Consider the following 27,703-nt stretch of genomic DNA (forward strand, 5'->3'; position numbering starts at 1 on the left):
TTGTTAATGAACAAACTCATTTGTGTGCATAAAAAAAATTCTATAAGATAGAAATTTTGAAATAAATGGTAAGAAGATATATAAGGTTTCATTATATGTTTTAAGAAAATATAAAGAAAAAATGGTGTCACCTCACTTGTTTTCTTGCAACAAGTAAAAATAAAAAATTGCCCTATTAGTTCAGTATAATTTTTTTACTAAAAGAGTTACCTCCCCATAAATTGCTCATTTGAAAAAATACTTCTTTAAACAAAAATAGATGATATTTGTTTAAATATTTAAAATTATACAATAAATCACCAAGTTTTCTTTATATGAATAAACAGTATAACCATTAAATTGCAAATCTTTCTCCAAATTTGCAGATTTGGGCAAATAACTAAACCGATTTTGTACTGTGATTGTGCAATCCAAGATGGCGGTAAACCATGAATCCATCTTTACACATCAAAATATCTAATAGTTTATGTGATATAAATAAACTCATCATAGATACCAGGACTAAATTTAGTATATACGCCAGACGCGTAAGAGTGACATTAGATCCTTTGATAACGATACTTTTCATTATACCTATGTCAGTGTCTATATATTCCCCTGCTTCCTTCGTAGATTTAATGTTCCAGATCGGCATTCCTTTACCATATTAACCCGATCAACTAAATTCATAATAAGGTTTTCCAGAAGTTTGTCTTTTCTCTGTTATTGAATGTTTCATGCTCTAATGCACCATCTTACGGCGTTTATATATCACAACTCGTTCGCTAAGTCAGGGATTTTGTAACTTCAAATTACTTTTTCTAAATTCTTCCATAGATATAAAGATTTGGTTTTGAAGTTTGATTGTACCTCAAACGGGATAGTACATCCTCATTTTTACGGAGAAATTGTTTCCGTGTCCGGAAATTTAGAATCAATCCTGGTAAACTTATCGATCCTTTAAATAAATTTATTCTGAAAGGTTACCAATTCAACTCTGTATCCTTTGAATATTGTTTTTATTGCTATCAATATCGATGCTGTTATCAGTAAATTAAAAGCAAACTAAATATTATTGTTATATACATATACGTAATAATGACTCTATAATCTGTCGAAACCTGTAACTTGGCATAGCACAAGGTCATGTTTTTTCTAACTGTTAAACTTTATGACGTCTTTTGTGTACTTATTGATAATTTAGTCTTAGATGCATGCTTTTTATTATTAGTTGTGAGTGGCTTTGAAATAGCTCTCAGTGTATTTCTATTTGCATCCATCTGATGAGTTAAGCCCTTTTTAAATGATTGTATAGTTTGTTTTTATGTTGTACTGTTACTCCAATGTCCTAGGTTAAGGGAGGATTGGCGCTTTCAAACAAGTTTAACCCCGCGATATTCTGTATGTGCCTGTCCTTAGTCAGGAACATGTAATTCAGTGATTGTCGTTTGTTGCTGTGTAACATATTTGCGTTTCGTTCCTTATTTAGTACATAAATAGGGCGTTAGTTTGTTCGTTTGAATTATTTTACATTTGTCATTTCGGGGCCTTTTATCCGTTGTAGCTGACTATACGGTATGGGCTTTGTTCATTGATGAAGGTCGCACGGTGACAAATAGTTGTTAATTTCTGTGGCATTTGGTCTTTTGTGAAGAGTTGTCTTATTAACAATTATACCACATCTTCTTTCTTATATCTAAAGCTAAGCAAATTGCTTGACTCAAGTTTTGTGGTCTATAATTAATTATATACTATTTAATCTTTATTCTCATCTCGGTATTGTCTAATGTATCTAAGAAACGATCCTTCCATAATGTTTTTTTTTATTGTAATAGGAACAAGAGGATATGCTTGGTTTCCTCTGGCCTTCCTGTTAACTGAATTATGAACAGGTCTTTATGGTTAGGAGGGGGGAATGTTCTTTTAATGCTTTCATTAAGGTCTCATAATTCATTATCTTTTCAAATGTCAATGTCTGTGCATGTCCGTGAAGCAAGATCAAACCTTTTTTGTTCCTTTTTCATCCCAATTATAAATGAGATAACTACCATCAAAAAATAAACTAACAAAAATACCACACTTTAAGAAAGTTCAAAACGGGAAGTCCCATATCAAATGGCAAAATCAAAAGCTCAAACACATCAAACGAATTAAAAACATATCTCATATTCCTGACTTAGTACAGGTATTTCCCTATGTGGAAGATGGTGGATTCAATCTGGTTTTATAGCTAGCTAAACCTCAAATTGTATGACAGTCGAATAAAATTCCATTATATTGACAACAATTTTTGAGATTTCAAATCAAATAATTTACCAGACCCATCGTATATGTCCAATTTGATTTTAATCCTCGTAGTAATTCCGGGATTTAACCCTTTTCCAGATTATCAACAGCATTTCTTTCATTATTTATCGATATGGGAAATATCTCCAGTAAACTTATCTGGTAAGACGTAAAACATATGCTTGAACCAAATATGTAAAACAATTTCTCTGATCAATTTGAACTTATTATGAGTGCAAATTTGGACCACATAATTTGTATAGGCAGAGTCTTCAAACTTGGCAGTAATATACACTTGGGATCGGTAGAACAATGAAAACAAAATTTATATATAGCTCGGCTGATGGTTCGGCAGTACGAGTGATAACAGTGCAAAATCATGTAGGATATTATTTTCTCCCATAGGATATTTTTGGTAAATCCTGAGATCCTATAAAGACATAATCCCGTAGGATTTTTTTTTTTTATATCATATGGAATGTTATCCTAAATGAGAAGTTATCTCTCACAGGATAAAATTTATATTCTGCAGATAAAATTCTGTCGGATTTTTAAAAATAAAATAAAATCCTATAAGATTTTATGTATCCAATAGGATTATTTTCCAAGAATCTTTTCCTTTATGATATCTTTTCTCCCTTAGGACAAATTTGAGGCCTTTTTTTCGCCCTTAGGATACTTTTTGGTAGTATTTTTTTTCACCCTTGTGATATTTCTGATACATTTTGTCCTGTAAGGCGGTTAAATCAGTTTTATTGCATTTTTGCAAGATATATGTATGGCTGCGTTAGTCTCGGCGTTTCCATATTTGATTGAAAATTAAACCTCACGATAATGAATCATGCACTTCAAACATTCATATTACTGTTAACATGCTCGCTAATGACAATAGTCTACATGATACTTTTTTTTAATTTGTATTGTTGGATTGCAGTCTCATCGATATCATAACAATTCAGAAAAGTTTGACTCTTATCAAATCATTATTTTTCATTTTTATTGGTGAATTGTGCTCTTAGGCTAAACAAAATGAATTACATTTCAATATAATTATAAAGTTGTCGTTAGTGCAAAATATACACTGCTATTTTGGGTTATATCTGTAAAAAAAAATTCCTGCATGCGTTTTTCATGTGATATAGGCAAACAATAACATGCAGGAAATTATATTGATTAATCAATTCCTGTTTGCTAAATGTCCAGTTTCAAATATTTCATGCATATTCAGGACAATGGGTAAGTCCTGTAATAAGGGTCGACCTTTACGAAGGGATGAAATATTGACTGCCACTGGCAAAAAAGGTATTGGATAGGGACAGGCATTTAGCCATGTAATAGAAACTTACGGACCCCTACTAGAGTTGTTACAAGTGTTTTTACCATGTAGAAAGCGTGACAATCGCGATCCCTTCACGAGCATCGGATTTAACGTCCCCATTCACGTGTCTGCGTACTTATACATCTTGCACAACCAAATGGAAGTCACGCTTTTGCGAAGGTTTAACTTCCGATAGGAAGAAGACCAAAAGTTACCATATGTCTATTCACCAGTCATCATTGGGGTACATGGAAATGAATAAAGTACCACAAGATATATTTTTCTGTAATAAAATCTCTTTTTTTATTTATCCTATCGGAAATATTTTATCCTACAGGATTATGTTATTAGAAAAAATATCTTATAGGAGAAAAAGCATCATGTAGGAGAAACAATTATCATGTAGAAAATGCTTATTTTCACTTAGATCTTTTATTTTAGCCCTTAGGGTGAACATATATCCTCTATAATACTTTTATTATCCTAAGAGATTATAAATCTAATAGGATTTTTTATGTTCTGTAGGATATCTACTGGATTATGCTTTCATCCTTCACTTAAAATCGTATGGGAGATAATAATACCTTATTTTATTTTTCACTGTTTTCACTCGTATTGCCGAACCAGGAGAGCTATTTAAAAATAAAGTTTCATTGTTTTTTTTCTATCCTTAGAGCTATATTATTGCTCAGATTGATTACTCTACCTTCATGAGGTCCCTAAATAGAAAAGTGTATATTAATCAGAGAAAATGTTATAAGATTATACAAAGTAAATTAGTTTTTGAGATAAAATGCTACTATCAACCATACATTATTTTGAGTTATGTTTTGCTTTTTTTCCAATATATAGCATTTTTTTAACAAATGCAAATGGAAAATGTCAAAGAAAATTCATACATGATACTTCCATAGATAAACAGACGTTTACAAAATGTCTTCCTTTTTGAATCAATAAACACAGTGTGAGAATAAACTCATTTTTATATGTTCGTGTTTTTCGACAGCAGTCCGTTGTTTTTTTTTTTTATAGTAGCAATTATTCAGACAAGTTTGTATCGAGTTGATAAACAAAATTCATCTGGGTTATATTGTTGTCTACAATGTATTCAGGAACTTTAATTTAAATGGAAAAAGGTTAAATCTGATCAACATAATTGCTTAAATTCGTATATTTGGACTCTGTTAGATAGTTGTCTGATTGTACGTAGTGTGAATACATGCATGGCACCAAATAATGGATGCACAGTTATGAATGAAATTAATATACTTGTGGAAAAGCAATTAATCGATTTGATCTGAAGTTTTTTCAGTTTCGGTCTACATTAAAAAACCTGCAAGAATTTCTTGAAAATAAACATGATCTCAACTGGCCACCGTACCGATCGCGCTGATGTAGTGATAATGTCTTAGTTTTCTGTATTTATATTTTATATTTTTGTTCTAATGAAAATCTACAAGTAAAAAAACAAAACAACTCATTTTAGATAAGAGAATTTAAACTATTACCGATTTACGATTTATTAAAAAACACCCAGACACATATAAACGTGTAACATGAGGTCGAATATATAATATAGTGTATGTTCTTGTTTCTTAATAAAACAATATTTTCATTTTTACATGTAAACATAATATGGAATTCATCTCCAATACCATATGTACATAAGTTACATGTCTTTTCTTCCCTTGGGATATTGAACCAAAGACCAGTTTCTATAGGTAAATGTAAATTAGATGTACGCAGTTTGGTTAACCACGTTCGATTAAACTCACTAAGTCTCAAAAAGTAATTTGACAAACAAAACTGTTTTTTGAATATCGAATAAAAGAGGCCACGGGAGGAGTTTGGATATCACTATACACAGCAAAAAGTGCCACGCATGTTTCACGCATGTTAAAGAAAACGTGTGTAAAACGTATGTTTTTTGTGCGTTTAATGCATGTTTTTTACAACATGCGTATAACAGGCGTGCAAAAACATATATTAAATATGCGTTACAAAACGCATGAAATACTTCACATGTGTAAAATGCGTGTTAATACAAACTCATGTAAAATACATGTTTTACATGCGTTTTACATGAATTTCAAAATTATAAATTTTTTTATGACTGATTTTTTTATCTTTGGCTTATATGTTTTATTTTTATTGTGGAAATTAACAATTTAAAAATGAAAGACACGATTAGAATCCCTCCTTTATCCTTGGTTGGAAAACCCCTTTGAAAAATGGGCTTTTGGCTGGATCCGCCACTGAAGAATGTAATAACTTGAAAGTTTGAAAAATAAATGAAAAAATATGAAAACATGTCTGCCTAAAATATTTAATATCTTAATTTTAAAGCATTTGGTTAAGTTTGAATAGACAAAATTCACACATGGTTAAAATGAAATGCTGTAAAGTATGTAGTTGAAACAATGTATTAACTGACTTAATATACATTGTGATATTTGATATGCTGTCATTTATTGTCTTTTCCTTTACTTCTTTCTCATCATTGATGTCCTTCAATAGCATCATAAGAGTATATCATCTGACACAAATTTGTTAAATTCTATATTTTGATTCAATTCATATTAAAGTTCTATTCATCACAGTCCTGTTGCTGCAAATGACTGGAACTGCTTCCTGGCACAGTTACTTCTTCTTTTTAATCTGCCCAAGACATTTCCATGTGACAATTTCTTCTGTAAACATAAAAAAGATGATTAAGTAAAAAGACATTTGTGATGTTTATATAAGAGATGTAAAATTTCACAAGAACTGAATGTAACTGAAAGTTAAAAGTTCATGAAAGGCAAAAATATAATGAACATTCTTATGAAAAAAATGTGCAAAATCAACAGGTATATATTCTTGAAATAAGTAACAAATGCAGTTTTCTAAAGCTAGGCTTGAGAGAGCTCACAATAGTATTTTTCATATCATTTATATTTCCAAGTGGCAACATGTGTACTAACTACTATTATTTAACTTCACCAAAACATTGTATTGGAAAAAGAATGTGTAAACATGTAAAAACATGGATAAAATGAAAACTTGATGCATTTACTTTATCCCTGCAATGTGTTGTTTTGCAAGACAAAATTTTAAAAAGATGAAAAAGTACTAACCTAACTAGTTATGCAAATGCAGTGAAAAATTTGCAGCTAGCATATATAGACATAATAAAGGACAGATTTTTTTTCTGTAAAATTCCTGTTGCATATATGTATATTCATACCTTCTTCAGATGAAGGATAATTTATAGCATGGCACATTTGGTATTAATTTTGTCTGATTCAGTAAGCAAAATATTTACCACTTGATATCTCTTCTGATTTATTGTTTGTTGGGATGCTGTCCCACTAAAATATACTTTACATATTCTTTTATTCAAAAACAGATAAACTATTAAACAAAAGTCATTGCAGAATAAAACTTCTTACCTGAAGAGTCCATTTTTCTCCAGTGTTGATTACAAGTACATTTTCTTTTCTTTTCTTTGATCACGTTTTTTAAACATTGTCTTGTCCCAAATTTTTTTTGTTATTGCATGTATTGACTTGCTTGGAAACTTTAATAAAAAATATATCAGTTTATTAGAAAATTAAAAATGTTAAACAAAAATTGTAAAACAAATTGCTCTGATAATTACATCTATACATATATATACATGTATATGTGTATGGGAAAAAATGGTTTATATATTAATGTTTGAGTTTTTATTAGCTTTTAATGAGCTTTCAATACTAGTAACTGAAAGTACTATTAAGTTTTGATTGTTTGTCTTCATGTTAGATGTTTTTTTAGCTTTGTTCCAATTCAATGAATCAAAACAATTTCTAAACGATTTCACCACTTTGTTCCTCTTTTGTGCTGTTACACAACAGTCCCAGTACATGTACATTCTATTTATGCCTGTTCTAAGTCCAGATGAAATTTAGTTGTTGTGGGATGCAGTCTGCCATTTTTGATTTACCTTGGCAAATCATTTAACATTGTGTCATGTCATTAAGCCTTGATGGCCTGTTATACATTTTTTTGTAGCTGACAGTATGAGCTTTGTTTATTGTTAAAGGTATTAAGGTGTCCTATATAGATGCTTAAATCCAGTTCATATGGACATATGTAGATAGTAATCTCATAGGCAATCATACTACATTGATCTCCTTATTTTCAATATCATCATTCAAAACTGTATAATTTTTAACACATGTATAATTAGTTACAAGAAATATAACTCAAGTTACAATCTAATGTAGCTTAAAAGCTGCCAGTGTAGTGTGCATTTCAACAAAAAATTGTATATATCTTAATTTTTTTAACACTGTGTCTGAATTTTGGTCATTTTGCCATGTTTGGCACCTGGTCAAATGGGCACCTTTGATAGTCAATATGGCATAAAAAGTCAAATCCACCCCTTTTTAATTCGGGTAACCCACAGTGGTTACGTCCACACCCAAAATTACTATTATGTTTTGCAAGTGAACTATTGAAGACTCCCATAATTGTTTTATAAACTATCTAATATAATTGAACTGATCCTTAAACCTCCTTTGAAAAAGAAACCATATTTTTACATGTAGAATCTAGGTGCTCTATTTATATACAGTGCTGGATCTCCATCTACCATTATACATTTACCCCTCCCCCCTTTTGTGGGGAAAATTTTGTTGATTATATAGGGAATCATTGGAGCATGACTGGAGCGGGCCCCCGTTAGGTCAGTCAGAAAAAGTTATGGATCTGCCACTGAAAAGATCAGGAAAATCAGGAAAGGCAGATTATTTAAAAAAAAAAATCTGTGATAAAATTTAAGTGTTTTCTCTTCTTTTTTTCCTCGTCTGTATTACTATATACAGCAGTAGAGAAGAGTACCAAAAACTTCTTTCATATAAAAGATGAAAACCGTTTTTAATATAAGGTGGCAGTTAAAAAATCAATTGCAGAAATTTCCTGAAAAAGGTGCCGATTTGACTTAAATGGGCTTAAATAAGGTGACGAATTGACCAGGTGCCCGTGTGTTTAATATCATTATGTGTCCAGTAAAATTAATTAGAAATTACAGAGTTTTTTTCCCATGTTAATTGATTCACAGTATCGATATACTTACACTGATTGAGACTTTGCAAAATTGTAGTTATACCGTATTTTATTGTACAAAAATAACCGCGGGAAATACCATTACACTGGCATGGAGACTCCGAGGAAATTACGGAATCCACATTCATATAGTTTTTTAAGGTCCAATCGGTTACATACAATTATTAATCATGTTTACTTGTTTTAATGACTTATGAATCTTCGGATAGATTTCAATCATTTAAAGCCGTTTAAATGGAATCTTAAATGTTTCGTCTTTGGTTTAATATTAGCCCGTACGGTTCACCCGAAACGAGCGTTCAGACAGACGACACTGATATTGACATCATGATTCGTGAACGCAAATTTTATGGAAGAAATGAGATGCAGCAACTACACAAACCCTTGGATGCAGCTAGGACAATGTAGGATATCTTCAATCTAGGACACTAAAGACAAGATGTGTAAGAATTCAACTTTAATATTTTATTTGATTAACATTTCATAAAGGAACTTTTGCCATTTCCAAAACTGATTTATTTATCCACAGGACTATCCTATAGGAGTTTGAAATCCTATCAAAAATAACGGCAAATATACCTCACTTGAATTAGTCCGAGATTACTCTGACGTCCAACCGCTGTTATGCCAGACAAGCTGGGTGTGTTCCACCGGCCCCAGCTTGTCTGGCATAACAGCCGTTGGACGTCAGAGTAATCTCGGACTAACTTGAATATGATTATCACAGTAGAGCTTCACCCGAATCAATCTTCTGTGATTCATCCAGTTTTAGTAATTGAATTATAAAGACATGCACGAACTTAGGCAGCAACCATTTGATTTTCGGGGGGGGGGGGGGGGGGGGGGGGGGGGGGGCTATGTTGTTTTTTTCTGTGCAAACTTTTTTTTTCGCCTTCGGCAGAGACATATAATACGTCTATAGTGGCAGCTGAGGGTGAAACAAACATTTTTTTTTCTCAGGGTCCAAAACAAATATTTTCAAAACCTGGAAACAAACTTTTTTCCAAAAAAACCATAGCCCCCCCTCCCGGGACCCCCCCGAAAATCAAATGGTTGCTGACTTAAGTTAAGACCTAGTTCAAATAATTATGACGTCTTGAAAGACTATTATATTTTTTTTCTTTGACGCCTTACTTTTTCAGGCGTCAAAGAAAAAAATTATAATAGCCTTTCAAGACGTCATAATTTTGTAAACAAGTTAAGACCGTAAAGTAGAACCAGATGACCATTTATGCTTACACTTCCCGAGCACCCCTTGTTTTTGGAGGGGTTCGTGTTGTTTATTCTTTAGTTTCCTATGTTGTGTCGTGTGAACTATTGGTTTGTCCTTTTCATTTTTAGTCATGAAGTTGTCAGTTTATTTTTCGATTTATGACTCTGGTATCTTTCGTCCCTCTTTTATCTGTTTATAACCATTGAAATGTATAATCAGAGTTTGCGAAAAGTGTCAGTCCTCAGGATTTAACCACCAAGATGTTGCATAGGACTGACACAATTTTAGTATTTATTAATAGACTTGATAGTGAGGACCAGTAGATTTTCTCAAGGACCACCAAGAAAAAAAGAATTGGCAATAACGACACAATAGCATTATACATGTACATTTTGTACCACACAAAATATATCGTATAAAAAGAGATTAATGAAGCAGTTAAACCCTCACAGGTGGGTCAGACAAGCTTTTACTGTCAATGGCATTCGTTATCCTATATAAAAAAACAATATATACATTTACAAAAAATGTAGGTTAGCGATCGCTATTGACAGTAAAAGCTGGTCTGGCCTACTAAACAAGCCCCTGTCAACCCCTAAAAACAATAAATCAAGCAGCTTCGACTCCATAATAAATGAGATGTTCAAACGCAGCCAATCATATCTGCTTAAATGTTTTGTCATTGGCAATCATATCACATCTCCTATTTTTATAGGACAACTGCAAGTTCAAAATGGATGATCATAGAAAAATATCATAACATACATGTATATGATAGAGAAAAAAATTTCTCGGATAAGTATTTGTGGATAATCAATAAATGCCAGAGATTTTAACCTCACTGCAATAATATATAATATTGTAGCACTTGATACAATCAGTTTTTATCATTATACTAAGGTTTGTTTTAATATATAAAATATTTATACACCTGTTCAAAATATGTATGAAAAAGAAGATGTGGTATGATTACAATTTTCCACAAAAGACCAAAATGACACAAACATTAACAATTATAGGTCACCGTACTGCCATCAACATATTCCCTCAACCAATATAGTGAGTTCTGTTCAGTATAAAATGCACTTCTTAGTTTAATTATTTGATTGACATGAATTGTTTATACTGATATCTGAAATATTTGCCCCTGAGACTTTATGCAGACTGCCTTATGTAGGCATTCAGAATTTAAGGCACTGTTGGTCCATCTTTCAGGATTACATTGGATGATGATCAATTTTTGTTTCCTTGTGTTAACTTTAGTTTACAATTGCCACTATTGTTTCAGATAAGGGTACAAGTTTGGTACCATTTAAACGTTTAAAACCCCTGCAGTTGTGTGTCACCTGTCCTTAGTCAGGAATCTGATGTTTAGTAGTTTTTGTTTGTTGATGTAGTTATAAGTTCATAAGTTTTTCTTGTTTCTTCTTTTTATACGCCCATTTATAGGAGTACATACATGTATGTATTATGGTATACCACCAGCATTACCAGAGACCATTGAAGAAGAATTTAAAATAAGCAAAACTCATGCCAAATGTAAAACCAAAAATCATGTGTCTGAGACTTAAATATCAATCAGTACACATCTAATGGATTTAGTGAATATACCGCCATTAGTCATAGGATAAGAACATGATCTTGTACAATGCCAAAATATAGGTATCAACAGTTTGTAAAACTGGTAAACATACATATGTGTATAACAATAATATTTAGTTTGGTTTTAATTTACTGATAGCAAAACAAATATTTATATTTATCAAATACTTTCCAGTTTTATTCAAATATGTTATATCAAAAGGAGAAAAATATAAAAAAAAGTAGATGTGGTATTACTGCCAATGAGACAACTCTCCACAAGAGACAAAAATGAGACAGAAAATCATGTTTTAAGTCACTGAGGTTATTTCATTACAATTAAGTTTAAATGTATGATTATGAATATTATTGTTTTCTTTTCAGATAAAGACAACATCAAGAAGAGTGACATTTAGAAGAAAGAACATTCAATTGATAATGTTATTATGTCAACAACAAAAACATAAAAAGTTGATTGTAACGTTTTGAGAATGCTGTAAATAAAAGTAGAGTGAAATCAAAATCCAAGTTTTTTTCAAATTTATATTCTGCAACAAATAGACAACAGAGAGAAAAAATATAAATATATTCTTAAGCAGATTTATTGACTTTTTCATTTAATATGTTTAAAAACAATTATACAATCTCAGATCATTTAACATGCAAGGGAAACAACTTCAAAATTGTATTTAAATTGATGCCATTAATACACTTTTTGGGTTTTCCTTTTCATATTACATGTAGCCAACAAATGTGTACGTTTTAGTTTAACCATGAGTAACATTTTAACAAAAATTGTCAAATACATGTACAACATTCCACAAAATTTATTTAAGATAATTTTGACCTCTGTATAAAAGAGTTGTGGTATTACTGCCAATGAAACTACAGAGACCAAAGATTGTAGGTTTTTATTCCATCAAATATTTCATATCATTGTCTTTTCAAACATCTTAGTGTCAAATGTACTTGATAAAGGTTTTAGAAACATGAAAATCGTGTTACAGACATTTCTTTTGTTTATTGGTGTATTCAAACAGAGCTAATGAAAAGTGAAGTCTTGTCTGTAATATGATACTGATGTTGCTTGTTGAAAGGAGATTTGTGGTCAAAATAACATAAAAAGATGTTGTATGTCTGCCAATTGGACAACTACCCAACAGAGTCCAAATTAAACCGATTATGTCTAGGGAACAGCCTTCAAAAGTAAACAGAAGTCGTCTTGGTTTTGTGGAACATATGGAATGTGAACTAGCTAACTTGACAAAGGTTTTATGGATGATTTGAAATATATGCATTATACGCATGTTTGTTTCACACATGTTATACGCATCATTTAAAACGCATATTATACACATGTTTCTTACAACACATGCTTAACGCATGGTTTTGAAACATGCGTTTAACATTACATATATTTTTCATGTGTAAAACGCACGAATAACGCATGTTTTTAACATGTGTTTTACATAACATGTATTATTCATGCGTAAAACGCATGTTTTTAACATGTGTTTTACATAACATGTATTATTCATGCGTAAAACGCATGAATAATGCATGTTTAAAACATGCGTTTTACATGTGTGGTAGGAAAAAGATGTTTCCCATGCGTTACCAAACACATGTTTTACATATGTAAAATATACGTAAAACATGCGTGGCACTTTTCCCTGTGTACCCCTTTTGTATAAACTGGTCACATAAAATTTGCTTCACAACAATTTTATCACAAAATGCATACTGGTTTTTAAAAATGTAACTCATCCCAACTTCATCAAAAATAGTTTCTACATTATATTTAATCCATTTGAAGGTATATTTAGTTTTACTTTGTAAGGATAACATCAGTTGATATAAAATACTACTTAGTTTAGTATCATTTTGTACATGTCTTGTCCAGAATGATAACATTCTAATTTTAACTTTAATTTCGAGGGGAAATCTCCCAAGCTCACCTAAAACCATAAAATTTGGCGTAGTGTTCCTTACTTTGAGTACTCTTTTACAAAATTTCAAATGGATTTGCTCAATAGTTTTGATGTTTTCGTATCCCCAGATTTCTGAACCATATAATAAAATTGGTTCTATCATCGAGTCAAATAGCTTTAATTGGATTCCAACAGGTATAGACTCATTTCTGATAAGTTTATAAACACAAAACATTGCCTTTTCTGCTTGTTCTCCAAGGTTTTTTTTTGTCTCAATAAATGTACCATTATATTTAAATATAACACCTAAGTAAGGATATGTATCTACAATATCAAGAATTTGACCTTGTAATGTAAAACAAAAACTGAAATTGAGGTTTACTTTTCTTTTAGAAAAGATGATAACCTTGGTTTTATTTACATTTAATTGTAGTTTCCACAACGAACAATAAGACTGAAATACATCAAGAGCTTTATGTAAACTATCTTAACTCTCTGCTAAGATACAACTGTAACTGTGTCATCAGCATATAATACAATGAAAATTTTATAAAAAATATGTAATTCACTTCCAAGTTTCTCTAAAATTAATTCTAAGGGCATTCCATCTAGCTGACAAAAAAAATCTTCAAGATCATTTAAAAAGATCGAGAAGAGAAAAGGCGACACATGGAAAGAATTCTGACTGAGAGTCATTAAATTGAACACAAGACTTAATGCCACTGTACATATTATAAATAACTTTAATACATTTCCGTTTAATGTCACTTTTTTTGGTTATTTTCCCCCACAGCCCTGTACGCCAAACAGTATCGAATGCCTTTCTAAAATCCACAAATGTACAAAAGAGTTTCTTCCCAAAAGAAAAATACGGTTCAATAAGTGCATGTGATACAAAAATATTATCTTGTGAAGAATATCCCTTACGGAATCCAGTCTGGTTCTGAGATATACTATTCAGGTCATTAGAACAAATATTCAGTCTAGTATTTATAATGCACGTGAAAAGTTTCCCAAGGCAACTGATTAGAGTAATTGCTCTATAGTTATCAGGATCAATTTTGCAACCCTTGTTTTTGAAAACTTGTTTATTCCAGAAGTCCAATTTTCAGGTATAATGCCTGTATTCAAAATGATATTGAACAATTTGCAATAGATAGATACTAGACTAGGAGGCGAATGTTTCAAATACTCGTTAAAAAATTTGTCCAAGCCCGATGCTTTATTGTTTTTTAAACCTTTTATAGCTTCACTAACTTCTAGGTCAGTTAAATGTACGACTTCGTTTATGATCTCATCACAAATTGGATTATTACAAACATCATTTATATTAAAGTCCCCCTCTTCATCATCACCGACATAGATCGACATAGTCACCAGCGTTTAATTTTTTGAAAAATTCATAAAATAGTTCAAAATCTATATCTGGATTTTCTTTTCGCCTACCATAATATTTATGTAATGTTTTCCAGAATGCTTGTGTCCGATCTAGATAAGGACCTAAGCTCACTGGCACATTTCTCAGAGTGATTTTTGAAATTTGTGTTCAGAACCTTTCGGTATTCCTTTGCTATTTTATTCCTGGCGTCTTTATTTTCAGTTGTCTTGCGTTTTGAGTAAGAATCCTTGGCTTTGTGAAATTCATTATGTTTTATCTTACAGTATTAAATCACGGTTTATAATCACTTCGTTTTGCTTGCTTTCCTCGAACCAAAGACAGAAGATGCGGTATTCATCAATGAGCTACCCACATCATGCAATATACCGATAATCTGTTCAGGCGTGACATCGTCGATATTTACATGATCGATTACACCGTTCACCTGTTGTAATACTTGATATGTTTCATCACTAGCATCTGTTCGAACTCGGTGCCTTTTGAGGGTTCCATTTGATGTAAGTATTACCTTAATGATTATTTTGTTCTGTCTTTAGTGCCACTGGAGGTGCACTGTCAAGCGAAAAATGTAATCGACAATGCGCATCAGAGAAGATGGGATTGTATTCAATTACTTCAAAATCTACAATTTCATCAAATAAATGCGGAGATACAATTAAATAATCAACGAGGCTTGCATATTTGCAAGTAGTTTCACCAATACATTTGTCTTTACCAATACGACCATTTGCAATACAAATTGAACATCGTTCACATAGTTCCACAAGTTTTTTTTACCATATTTATTGACACGTGTATTGTCTAAACTAAATCTTTCAGTAGGAATACCTCTTTCTGTCAAAAGATTGTATAAAATAAAATTTTGTTCGCTTGTCACTTCATTATCAAGGTCTAGAATCTCTAATAAGTGTTCATCTATTTCAACAATGTCACTTAATTTTCTGGTTGTTGAATTATAATCGCCGACCATATCAACTATTTCAGTATTTTTTGAAAACTTTAACAGTTCTTCTTTCAGTTCGATGAAGGCTTCACCTGATGAATATTTAGAAAATTCAGGTGGAATATATAAACAACCAAGTAAAACAGAAGAGTTCAAATTATGAAGTTGTGAAGGGTCTTTAAAAATTTCAACCCATAGAACAAATTCTGACTCAGATTTTAAATTTTTTAAAATGTTGACAAACTTTTTTTATAAACATTTATTATACCAACAGACTTTTTGTTACATTTTTTTTCTGTGTTTAGCTACAAAAGTATAATCGTCTGGTAAATTCAAATGGTCAAGTTCACAGTTTTAGACTCTACAAAAATTGAGATATCATATTGTTTGATAAGCAGTTCAAAATCAGGGTTCAACAATTTCGACTTTGACCTTTATTTTTGTCTGATGTGTTGTACTAGCTTTCATTATTCTAGCGCACCGGTTGTCCAGGTATTGTGTAATTCTCTAGATGAGGATGAAATTCGTTATAGAGCTGGCCATCGACATATAGCTTATCATAAACAAGTTTGACTTTCTTCTTCTGACGTTGAAATTCTTTAAGGATCTTTAAGCTTATAGCTTCTCATAAACAAGTTTGACTTTCTTCTTCTGACGTTGAAATTCTTTAAGGATCTTTAAGCTTATAGCTTCTCATAAACAAGTTTGACTTTCTTCTTCTGACGTTGAAATTCTTTAAGGATCTTTAAGCTTATAGCTTCTCATAAACAAGTTTGACTTTCTTCTTCTGACGTTGAAATTCTTTAAGGATCTTTAAGCTTATAGCTTCTCATAAACAAGTTTGACTTTCTTCTTCTGACGTTGTAATTCTTTAAGGATCTTTAAGCTTATAGCTTCTCATAAACAAGTTTGACTTTCTTCTTCTGACGTTGAAATTCTTTAAGGATCTTTAAGCTTATAGCTTCTCATAAACAAGTTTGACTTTCTTCTTCTGACGTTGTAATTCTTTAAGGATCTTTAAGCTTATAGCTTCTCATAAACAAGTTTGACTTTCTTCTTCTGACGTTGAAATTCTTTAAGGATCTTTAAGCTTATAGCTTCTCATAAACAAGTTTGACTTTCTTCTTCTGACGTTGAAATTCTCTAAGGATCTTTAAGCTTATAGCTTCTCATAAACAAGTTTGACTTTCTTCTTCTGACGTTGTAATTCTTTAAGGATCTTTAAGCTTATAGCTTCTCATAAACAAGTTTGACTTTCTTCTTCTGACGTTGTTATTCTTTAAGGATCTTTAAGCTTATAGCTTCTCATAAACAAGTTTGACTTTCTTCTTCTGACGTTGAAATTCTTTAAGGATCTTTAAGCTTATAGCTTCTCATAAACAAGTTTGACTTTCTTCTTCTGACGTTGAAATTCTTTAAGGATCTTTAAGCTTATAGCTTCTCATAAACAAGTTTGACTTTCTTCTTCTGACGTTGAAATTCTTTAAGGATCTTTAAGCTTATAGCTTCTCATAAACAAGTTTGACTTTCTTCTTCTGACGTTGAAAGTCTTTAAGGATCTTTAAAAGAGGGACGAAAGACACCAAAGGGACAGTCAAACTCGTAAATCTAAAACAAACTGACAACGCCATGGCTAAAAATGAAAAAGACAAACAGAAAAACAATAGTACACATGACACAACATAGAAAACTAAAGAATAAACAACACGAACCCCACCAAAAACTAGGGGTGATCTCAGGTGCTCCGGAAGGGTTATAGCTTATAGCTTCTTATAAACAAGTTTGACTTTCTTCTTCTGACGTTGTAATTCTTTAAGGATCTTTAACCTTATAGCTTCTCATAAACAAGTTTGACTTTCTTCTTCTGACGTTGAAATTCTTTAAGGATCTTTAAGCTTATAGCTTCTCATAAACAAGTTTGACTTTCTTCTTCTGACGTTGTAATTCTTTAAGGATCTTTAAGCTTATAGCTTCTCATAAACAAGTTTGACTTTCTTCTTCTGACGTTGTAATTCTTTAAGGATCTTTAAGCGTATAGCTTCTCATAAACAAGTTTGACTTTCCTCTTCTGACGTTGAAATTCTTTAAGGATCTTTAAGCTTATAGCTTCTCATAAACAAGTTTGACTTTCTTCTTCTGACGTTGTAATTCTTTAAGGATCTTTAAGCTTATAGCTTCTCATAAACAAGTTTGACTTTCTTCTTCTGACGTTGAAATTCTTTAAGGATCTTTAAGCTTATAGCTTCTCATAAACAAGTTTGACTTTCTTCTTCTGACGTTGAAATTCTTTAAGGATCTTTAAGCTTATAGCTTCTCATAAACAAGTTTGACTTTCTTCTTCTGACGTTGTAATTCTTTAAGGATCTTTAAGCTTATAGCTTCTCATAAACAAGTTTGACTTTCTTCTTCTGACGTTGTTATTCTTTAAGGATCTTTAAGCTTATAGCTTCTCATAAACAAGTTTGACTTTCTTCTTCTGACGTTGAAATTCTTTAAGGATCTTTAAGCTTATAGCTTCTCATAAACAAGTTTGACTTTCTTCTTCTGACGTTGAAATTCTTTAAGGATCTTTAAGCTTATAGCTTCTCATAAACAAGTTTGACTTTCTTCTTCTGACGTTGAAATTCTTTAAGGATCTTTAAGCTTATAGCTTCTCATAAACAAGTTTGACTTTCTTCTTCTGACGTTGAAATTCTTTAAGGATCTTTAAAAGAGGGACGAAAGACACCAAAGGGACAGTCAAACTCGTAAATCTAAAACAAACTGACAACGCCATGGCTAAAAATGAAAAAGACAAACAGAAAAACAATAGTACACATGACACAACATAGAAAACTAAAGAATAAACAACACGAACCCCACCAAAAACTAGGGGTGATCTCAGGTGCTCCGGAAGGGTTATAGCTTATAGCTTCTCATAAACAAGTTTGATTTTCTTCTTCTGACGTTGTAATTCTTTAAGGATCTTTAACCTTATAGCTTCTCATAAACAAGTTTGACTTTCTTCTTCTGACGTTGAAATTCTTTAAGGATCTTTAAGCTTATAGCTTCTCATAAACAAGTTTGACTTTCTTCTTCTGACGTTGTAATTCTTTAAGGATCTTTAAGCTTATAGCTTCTCATAAACAAGTTTGACTTTCTTCTTCTGACGTTGTAATTCTTTAAGGATCTTTAAGCGTATAGCTTCTCATAAACAAGTTTGACTTTCCTCTTCTGACGTTGAAATTCTTTAAGGATCTTTAAGCTTATAGCTTCTCATAAACAAGTTTGACTTTCTTCTTCTGACGTTGTAATTCTTTAAGGATCTTTAAGCTTATAGCTTCCCATAAACAAGTTTGACTTTCTTCTTCTGACGTTGAAATTATTTAAGGATCTTTAAGCTTATAGCTTCTCATAAACAAGTTTGACTTTCTTCTTCTGACGTTGTAATTCTTTAAGCTTCGGTATGAGTTGCTTACGTCTCTCGTAAATTTCTCTTGGGTACTGTTGATAGACTGAAAATTCATGTTTATTTTTCAATTTCTCGACTGTAGCTTTTCTTACCCTTTCGTGGTCATTATAGGATGTGAAACGCGCAATTATACTTCTATGTTTTCCATCCTGTCGTTCACCGAGTCTGTGTACATTTTGAAAGGAGACATTATTTGAATCAGCAATACCCAGCTCGTAATTAAAAAAATCACGTAGTACATTTTCTGTGTTTTCTTCATACCCATGAACATTTGGAATGCCAGCAAAAATTAAATTGTATTTCATTGAGTGGGTTTTGAGTTCTAGAAGTCTTTCAGAAATTTCATAGTTTTCCCTTTCAAGACCCATATTATTTTGTTCTAGCTGTCTGATCCTTTCTTCAATATTATGACGATGCTGTTCTTCATTTTGTACCCGTGGTAAAATGAATATATTGATAGGGCTGTTCCTACTGTACTCCCACGTCGTATGTATTTTAATGAATGAGCTACCCGATGTCATAGAAAAATGACGTCAGAATATAAGCATTTTACTGGAAAATACACGCTTGTGAAACCGAAAATCATCACAACTAGAAAACGTAAACAAACGATGCTAAAATGTGATATAAGATCATTTTTTTAAAATATATAAGACATTTAAGTAAATTATCATTAAATTCACCCAAAACTATCTAAAAACATTATTGTAAATAGTTTAGCATGTCACTAATTCAGTTTGTTCCGTTCTTTTACGCCAATTGAATGGTGCGTTTATTTATGGGAACGGCAAATATCAGCCTCTACCTAGAGCGCTTCGATCCAAAAGAATTGCCGTATTTGTCCTATTAGAATCGAAATAATTCCTGGGGGCTTGAATATATCTAGATTTTACCACGGGTTGTCCCTTTATGCCGATATTTTACCCCTCGCTATCGCTCAGGGTAAAATATTTGTCATAAAGGGCCAACCCGTGGTAAAATCACGATATATTCAAGCCCCCATGAATTATTTCTTAAGCATTTTGGATTGTTTTTGTTGAACTGTATTAATATTTTCAGTTTCTGTTTTCATTGAAGAGATATTTCTTTCGAAATTTCCAAGCCTGGCATCTAGCACATCTAACATATTTAACTTTGTTAAACTTTGATTTAATGTCATTTCAAGTCGTTGGATACGTTGGTTAGTGTCATTGATATTATTGAATATCATTTGTTGTGAAAGATGTGCTGGTATGTCTGATGGTAAAGGTGGAGGTGGCGGTAAAAAGTTTGGCACCAATGTTGGCTGTAGTGGACCGTTTGGTAAACCCGGGAGAGGGGTGCTCTTTAACATCGGCCGACTCGGACATTGTAGTGGAATATTTGGACTACATGTAAACGTTTGGGCTTTAGAACTCATTTGAATATTGTTTGTGTTTTCTGGTTGATCAATATATGATCCGTGAAGTGATTCGTGTGCTTGAGTGAGAACATCTGAAATGTTTTGATTGTGAGTCGCCATTTTGGACGCGGCTTTGTTTGGTGGGGTCAAACCTGTTTTCGATGAATTATTCCTAGTCTTGCGTTTGTTTCCCATCAAAATGAATAAATGTCAACCATCTGATCATATTTCTGATCGATTTTCACAACTATAATGTCAAGAACCACATTTAAATACACTAATATTACTTTTGTGTCGGAGCAAATTATCTTACGTCGTGTTCATTCCGTCATGTTTCTTTTTTTTCATTTCCATTGATACATTTAAAAAAAAATCATAAAGAGAGTCCCACTATTAATTATCTACATGATTTAATCAATATTAGAATTCAGTACTAACTTTTAGATAACAAGAGACAGCAATACTCCCAAACTTCATAAATTCAAGGTATGGTTCGATATCTTTTCGTTTTTAATGCTGCACAAAACTGAAATTGCGCTGCCTAACAGCTGTCGCATGGAAACTTTTTTTTCAACATTTCAAACATAGGATCAACATGATAGCTTGTGGCATTGCAGAGCACGCATATATAGCTTGTGTTAATTTGCTTGATTTGTATTGCTGTTGGTAATTGGTATTATCTGCTATGCTTGATTTCTTGTCTACTTGCTAGTTACCTTGATTCACAGTATCAGTTTGGCGTGTATAATCCTCCTTATATTAATATCTTATTTCTGGCCAATACAGCCTTCTCTATATCTAGCTTTGTTTGCTTTAGCACTTGGAAAGAGTTTTTTTTTTCAAAAGATCTTCTTGAAACATGATCAACTAGATAATGAAGGTGCATTAATTTCTTTCAACAATGCCAAAATATTTATAAAAACTGTATTTTTTTTTAACTTAAAATGGGGTAATATTAACAGTCAAGTCATATTATAAAAAAAAAATCTATTAAACTGACATGGATTTATATCACTTTAAATGAAATTTCATGAATAACCAATCCATATTGTAATTATATGTTTTTTTTTTCTTCTAATGTTTGATTTGTCTTAATTTTCAGAGTCAAAAACGCAAACAGACCATATACACAGTACTACAGATACTATACTTATTAAAAGTAAAGAAAACGAGAAGACATCTAAAACTGATTTCTTTCTTCTTGGTGAGACATTATTACGAAATTAATATTTTTGTTCTTCAAATATTGAAGATGTATGTACAATTTTGATAAGATATTTAAAATCTGAAAAAAATATATTTCTTCACAATTAAGTTATAATGACGTAATGATAATTATATTGTTGATTCTTTAACGACATTTACATACTAATATGTGTGTACCTGATGACTTTGAATTTATTAATAAAAGAAGGACCTGCATTACCTACATTTAGAGATATTTACTCAAACATTTTCGGTTATTTTTGTGCATTTCTGCCTTTTGGGCAAACATAGCCTACCTAACATTTATTTTTTTCGAATAATGTACACATGCTGTATTTTGTAAAAAAACAACAAAAAAACCCAGCATTGTTACATAATATAGATATAAGAAGATGTGGTATGAATGCCAATGACATAACTCTCCATCCAAGTCACAATTTGTAAAAGTAAGCCATTATAGGTCAAGGTACGGCCTTCAACAAGGGGTCTTGGCTCACACCGAACAGCAAGGCTATATAAAGGGCTTCAAAAGGTTAGTAGTGTAAAACCATTCAAACGGGGAAACCAACGGTCTTATCTATATAAAAAAAACGAGAAACACTTATGGACCAAATCAACAAACAACAACCACTGAACATGAGGTACCTGACTCAGGACAGATGCAAACAAATGCAGCGGGTTTACACGTTTTGAAATGCGCCAACCTTCACCCTACCTGAAGCAATAGTGTAACATCACAATACACACTATAATATATCAATTAAAATGGCTTAACTCAATCAAAAGACATACGAACAAAAACATCTGAACATACACTGAACGAATACATTTAATTTAATACACAATGTAAATACAAAATAAATAAAACAAGGAGGTTAGTAAAGGGAGTTCTGTATTTTGTTATTTTACTTTTTAGATATAAAAGGTATGCTCTAGAATGGTGTAAAAATTTTATTTTATAAATGCATATTTAATATGATTTAAGGAAACCAATTGTGGTTTATTCATCTCATGACTACAAAGTTCATCTATTTCAATAATTTCAAACAATGCAAATAATCATCCTTCATCCTGTCGCAAAACGTCGATTGAAAAAAACCAGTGGATTATGTACTATTATTAAAAATCAGTAAAAAATCATAATTTCTCAAAATGGCATATTTTAACGACATAAATATTATGTTTGCAAAGTTAGAACCTTCTATGCAACTGTACCGTATGCTTTTAAATATAAATACTTTGAATAAAAAAAATGTATTTTTTTTAAAATTTTATCTGTGGTTTAATAGAAAATAGGAATCAATGACAAGGATGTTTACGACTACATCTTATCGTATACTGCCTTCAACATTGAGAAAATGCTAGGTTGTTATATATATAGATATTTATAGAGGTAAAGGGATAACAAAATATGAAACAATTCAAAAAAGAATTATAACGGCATGCATGTTTAAAGTTTCCATTCAACAAGAAAACCCTGTATAACAGAAATCAACACAAACCGCTCAATCGAACAATTCAATATACATTGTTTGAAAAAAAATGAAATAGCAAGCGAAAATGGATTCTTTCTTTCTAATATCTTCACTGAGCACAACCACGACTGTTAACAGTATCGCAGAACACACAAAGTAACTATATAACGCACAGGAAATCTATTTTCAAATGCCAATTTGAACTTATAAATAGACCGCATTTCACAGACTAAAATATTAACTAAGATTTAAAAAAAAAAATCAATAGATAAGGGTTTCCATATATTTGGGTTTTGTTTCCATGTTTAGCTCTTTGTATGATTTGGCGTCATTTGTGACTGATAATGATAGTATTCATATGGTAACGAAACTTGTTTTGTCATAAAATCTAGTTTATTGACTTGTAACTAAAATTAATTCAAAGGTGGGCTTTGCAAGACATGTATTTATTGTTTTTATTTTGAAATACAATTAATAGACAAATAGAAACATAATAGCTATTACATTTTTTATCTGAGTATGATAGGTCCTTTTGGGTCCTTACTAGTTATGTTGCGAACTCAATTTGGAAATGTCTTAGTCTTCTAAACTTTTGGCCATGTATTCAAGCAATGAATGCAAGTACAAAAACATATCTATTTCACCACTAAACAAGAAACCCCAATTCGGAAATGTCTTAGTCTTCTATACTTTTGGCCATGTATTCAAGGAATGAATGCAAGTACAAAAACATATTTATTTCACCACTAAACAAGAAACCCCAATTTGGAAATGTCTTAGACTTCTATACTTTTGGCCATGTATTCAAGCAATGAATGTAAGTACAAAAACATATTTATTTCACCACTAAACAAGAAACCCCAATTTGGAAATGTCTTAGACTTCTATACTTTTGGCCATGTATTCAAGCAATGAATGCAAGTACAAATACATATTTATTTCACCACTAAACAAGAAATCCCAATTTGGAAATGTCTTAGTCTTCTAAACTTTTGGCAATGTATTCAAGCAATGAATGTAAGTACAAAAACATTTATTTCACCACTAAACAAGAAACCCCAATTTTGAAATGTCTTAGACTTTTATACTTTTGGCCATGTATTCAAGTAATGAATTTAAGTACAAAAACATATTTATTTCACCACTAAACAAAAAACCCCAATTTGGAAATGTCTTAGACTTCTATACTTTTGGCCATGTATTCACGCAATGAACGTAAGTACAAATACATATTTATTTCACCACTAAACAAGAAAACCCAATTTGGAAATGTCTTAGACTTCTATACTTTTGGCCATGTATTCAAGCAATGAATGCAAGTACAAATACATATTTATTTCACCACTAAACAAGAAATCCCAATTTAGAAATGTCTTAGACTTCTATACTTTTGGCCATGTATTTAAACAACGAATGTAAGTACAAAAACATATTTATTTCACCACTAAACAAGAAACCCCAATTTGGAAATGTCTTAGACCTCTAAACTTTTGGCCATGTATTCAAGTAATGAATGTAAGTACAAAAACATATTTATTTCACCACTAAACAAGAAACCCCAATTTGGAAATGTCTTAGACTTCTATACTTTTGGCCATGTATTCAAGCAATGAATGTAAGTACAAAAACATATTTATTTCACCACTAAACAAGAAACCGCAATTTGGAAATGTCTTAGACTTCTATACTTTTGGCCATGTATTCAAGCAATGAATGTAAGTACAAAAACATATTTATTTCACCACTAAACAAGAAACCGCAATTTGGAAATGTCTTAGACTTCTATACTTTTGGCCATGTATTCAAGGAATGAATGCAAGTACAAAAACATATTTATTCCACCACTAAACAAGAAACCGCAATTTGGAAATGTCTTAGACTTCTATACTTTTGGCCATGAATTCAAGCAATGAATATAAGTACAAAAACATATTTATTTCACCACTATACAAGAAACCCCAATTTGGAAATGTCTTAGTCTTCTAAACTTTTGGCCATGTATTTAAGCAATGAATGTAAGTACAAAAACATATTTATTTCACCACTAAACAAGAAACCCCAATTTGGAAATGTCTTAGACTTCTATACTTTTGGCCATGTATTCAAGCAATGAATGTAAGTACAATTACATATTTATTTCACCACTAAACAAGAAACCCCAATTTGGAAATGTCTTAGACTTCTATACTTTTGGCCATGTATTCAAGCAATGAATGTAAGTACAATTACATATTTATTTCACCACTAAACAAGAAACCCCAATTTGGAAATGTCTTAGACCTCTAAACTTTTGGCCATGTATTCGAGCAATGAATGTAAGTACAATTACATATTTATTTCACCACTAAACAAGAAACCCCAATTTGGAAATGTCTTAGACTTCTATACGTTTGGCCATGTATTCAAGCAATGAATGCAAGTACAAAAACATATTTATTTCACCACTAAACAAGAAACCCCGATTTGGAAATGTCTTAGACTTCTATACTTTTGGCCATGTATTCAAGAAATGAATGCAAGTACAAAAACATATTTATTTCACCACTAAACAAGAAACCCCGATTTGGAAATGTCTTAGACTTCTATACTTTTGGCCATGTATTCAAGCAATGAATGCAAGTACAAAAACATTTATTTCACCACTAAACAAGAAATCCCAATTTGGCAATGTCTTAGACTTCTATACTTTTGGCCATGTATTCAAGTAATGAATGTAAGTACAAATACATATTTATTTCACCACTAAACAAGAAACCCCAATTTGGAAATGTCTTAGACTTCTATACTTTTGGCCATGTATTCAAGCCATGAATGTAAGTACAAAAACATATTTATTTCACCACTAAACAAGAAACCCCAATTTGGAAATGTCTTAGACTTCTATACTTTTGGCCATGTATTCAAGCAATGAATGTAAGTACAAAAACATATTTATTTCACCACTAAACAAGAAACCCCAATTTGGAAATGTCTTAGACTTCTATACTTTTGGCCATGTATTCAAGCAATGAATGTAAGTACAAAAACATATTTATTTCACCACTAAACTTGGAAATGTCTTAGACCTCTAAACTTTTGGCCATGTATTCAAGCAATGAATGTAAGTACAAAAACATATTTATTTCACCACTAAACAAGAAACCCCAATTTGGAAATGTCTTAGACTTCTATACTTTTGGCCATGTATTCAAGCAATGAATGTAAGTACAAAAACATATTTATTTCACCACTAAACAAGAAACCCCAATTTGGAAATGTCTTAGACCTCTAAACTTTTGGCCATGTATTCACGCAATGAATGTAAGTACAAAAACATATTTATTTCACCACTAAACAAGAAACCCCAATTTGGAAATGTCTTAGACCTCTAAACTTTTGGCCATGTATTCAAGCAATGAATGTAAGTACAATTCCATATTTATTTCACCACTAAACAAGAAACCCCAATTCGGAAATGTCTTAGTCTTCTATACTTTTGGCCATGTATTCAAGCAATGAATGTAAGTACAAAAACATATTTATTTCACCACTAAACAAGAAACCCCAATTTGGAAATGTCTTAGACCTCTAAACTTTTGGCCATGTATTCAAGCAATGAATGTAAGTACAAAAACATATTTAGTTCACCACTAAACAAGAAACCCCAATTCGGAAATGTCTTAGTCTTCTATACTTTTGGCCATGTATACAAGCAATGAATGTAAGTACAAAAACATATTTATTTCACCACTAAACAAGAAACCCCAATTTGGAAATGTCTTAGACCTCTATACTTTTGGCTGTGTATTCAAGCAATGAATGTAAGTACAAAAACATATTTATTTCACCACTAAACAAGAAAACCCAGTTTGGAAATGTCTTAGACTTCTATACTTTTGGCCATGTATTCAAGCAATGAATGCAAGTACAAATACATATTTATTTCACCACTAAACAAGAAATCCCAATTTGGAAATGTCTTAGACTTCTATACTTTTGGCCATGTATTTAAACAACGAATGTAAGTACAAAAACATATTTATTTCACCACTAAACAAGAAACCCCAATTTGGAAATGTCTTAGATTTCTATACTTTTGGCCATGTATTCAAGCAATAAATGTAAGTACAAATACATATTTATTTCACCACTAAACAAGAAACCCCAATTTGGAAATGTCTTAGACCTCTAAACTTTTGGCCATGTATTCACGCAATGAATGTAAGTACAAAAACATATTTATTTCACCACTAAACAAGAAACCCCAATTTGGAAATGTCTTAGATTTCTATACTTTTGGCCATGTATTCAAGCAATGAATGCAAGTACAAATACATATTTAGTTCACCTCACCACTAAACAAGAAATCCCAATTTAGAAATGTCTTAGACTTCTATACTTTTGGCCATGTATTCAAGCAATGAATGTAAGTACAAAAACATGTTTATTTCACCACTAAACAAGAAACCCCAA

General features: G+C 31.5%; 1 long non-coding RNA gene across 1 annotated transcript; it reads right to left on the reverse strand.

Annotated features, from left to right (window-relative positions):
* Window positions 1-5,895: 5,895 nt before the first annotated feature.
* LOC134697012 (uncharacterized) lies at window positions 5,896-8,835 on the reverse strand. The gene is made up of 3 exons (XR_010103051.1): window positions 8,682-8,835; window positions 7,015-7,142; window positions 5,896-6,273 (listed from the first exon to the last, which is right to left on the reverse strand). It is a non-coding gene; the product is annotated as an uncharacterized LOC134697012 (long non-coding RNA).
* Between the last annotated feature and the right edge of the window lie 18,868 nt (window positions 8,836-27,703).

This window comes from Mytilus trossulus, chromosome 14 (genome assembly GCF_036588685.1).
Source record: "Mytilus trossulus isolate FHL-02 chromosome 14, PNRI_Mtr1.1.1.hap1, whole genome shotgun sequence".
Classification (NCBI taxonomy): Eukaryota; Metazoa; Mollusca; class Bivalvia; order Mytilida; family Mytilidae; genus Mytilus; species Mytilus trossulus.